The 2087-nt window shown below is 37.2% G+C and overlaps 1 pseudogene; it reads right to left on the reverse strand.

Annotated features, from left to right (window-relative positions):
* Positions 1 to 449: 449 nt before the first annotated feature.
* On the reverse strand, positions 450 to 1149 carry LOC107545911 (RWD domain-containing protein 1 pseudogene; annotated as a pseudogene).
* Between the last annotated feature and the right edge of the window lie 938 nt (positions 1150 to 2087).

A 2087-nucleotide genomic window follows, 5' to 3' on the forward strand; every position in this document is an offset into this window, starting at 1 on the left:
AATCTTTTCCCAATTTTCTTTTTTATCACATTGTATCCTTTTGTTAATAAGTAGCAGGTGTTTGGATAGTATAAATACCAAAATTTCATCTCTGTAAACATCTGCTAATAGTTTTATTTTGAAGCTGCATAGTGGTATCATTTTAAACTAAAAATTATAAAACTTTGTATAATCAAATATTATATATTTTATTGCCTCAGAGCTTCTTCTCTTCTAAACCTCCCATTCCCTAGGGTACACATTTCTTCCACTGACATGTATTCTTTCTTCTTTTTTTAAAAAAAATTTAAGGTCAGTTCATTAAGTCCAATGATGAAAGCTATCAAAATAATATTCCCCTGAAAATTATTTTTTTAGGAAAAAAGAAAGGCAAACCAATACCCTCAGCATAGCTACAGACACCGTGACAGTCAGTCCTCTCTGTAGACGGGGGAGGGGGGGTCCCTTCGTTAGTCCCCCATGTCGTTCCCTGGGTCATGCTCACCACCCTCCAGCTCCAGTGCAGCCGTTTTCCGAAACAAAGACTCACCCGCCTCTCCATTGTTTCCAGCATCCTCCAAGAGCTGGGTATCAGATGTGGCCAGACTATGATCTGTTTCAAATTGCTATTTACCACTTAATTTATTTTTTTCCTGCTTGTCCTTTCCTTCATCTCTTTTTAATTTCCAAGGGTTCTGCATGGAACTTGCTTTCCAACATAAGAAACCCTCAACTGCAGCAGCAGTGCCATGAAATAATTGCTTCTCGGCTTCTTCCGTTTCTTTCCCTTTTGGTTTCTTTTCTGCTCCTCTTGTAGTTTTTATTTGATTGACTCATTTACTTGTCCTTGCAGAGCTGTCACTAACATAAAGATCAGCACCAACCAATGTTTTCTTCTGCCTGTGATGCTAGTAATTTAGCAATGCCTGAGGCATCATTATCTTCTAGATTTTCCAGGGAGAATATTTCAGAGAGGGGACTTTGAACTTGGTGTTTTTCACTGTATGTAAACTTGAGGGTCGTCAGGACAAGTTCATCCTTTCCTGCAGCCTCAGATGTCATAGTAACGGTGAAGCTGGGAGGGTTTCCTGATAATACTGTAAAGGAGTCGGGGTAGGTGGACTCCAGAGCCTCTGGCTGGTATTGCTGCTCCTGGCGGTCATCTGTCATCGTGGCACTCGCTGCTGCGCTAAGATCACCCAGACACCCAGGGGGTGCCCTGCAGTACATCTCCAGGCATATATACTAAACATATGTGTCTTCCTAACTTTATAACCGGCCAGTAAATATTTTTCTATCTTCTCCATAAAGAAAAATATTTTTTTCAAGTGGCTACTAAAATCAATATATGCAATCGCCTTTGTCTTTTTTATAAAATATTTGGTTAATTTTGCAAAAATTCTTGAAATGGAGACCAATATAAAATTTAACAATTATCCAATTTATTGGCAGAACGCAAAAGCCATCTGTAAAGCAGTCCATTTCAATATTTTGCCATTCTCATTAATCTTTCATGCATTAAATCAAAGATTGTGGTTTAGTGTTGCCATTCTCACCTTCATGTTGCTTTGTTCATTCCCATTCTTAGTCAGAAATCATCAATAATTCTTCCAGCTTACAATTTCTATTACAACATCCCTCAGACTTTAGAGTGCCTACTTTTTTTTTCTGGATCAGAACATGCTTAGGCACTTTGATTATATTGGGATTGAAATGAGGACACCAAGAGAAAGAATCTAATCAAAGGGCTTTCACAATTCTGTTTTCTTTCAACAGTAATTCTTTTTGTTTTTCAATGGAATTCTTAGCAATATGATTTTCTGAATGACTTTCATCTTTTGCCTAATGATGGAAAATTTAATTTTTTCCTTAATTTCCTGAAAGTTCTTGAAGATCAGAGCTGCAATTTAATAATAACCAAGATGGTGGTAAGGGAGGAGATATTAGAAGGTTGACTTTCAAGTCTACAACCTCTAGGGAACACTGTGTGGCAATTCCCAGAGTTTAAGGGAATGTTATTGCTTCCGTTGTGGCATTAGTTTAAAGTTCATAAGATGGACATTTAAAAACTTTTTTGAAACAAAGATGTGTATTTTTCCAAATTTACA

The sequence above is a fragment of the Miniopterus natalensis genome, chromosome 3, assembly GCF_054644295.1.
Source record: "Miniopterus natalensis isolate mMinNat1 chromosome 3, mMinNat1.hap1, whole genome shotgun sequence".
Taxonomy (NCBI): domain Eukaryota; kingdom Metazoa; phylum Chordata; class Mammalia; order Chiroptera; family Miniopteridae; genus Miniopterus; species Miniopterus natalensis.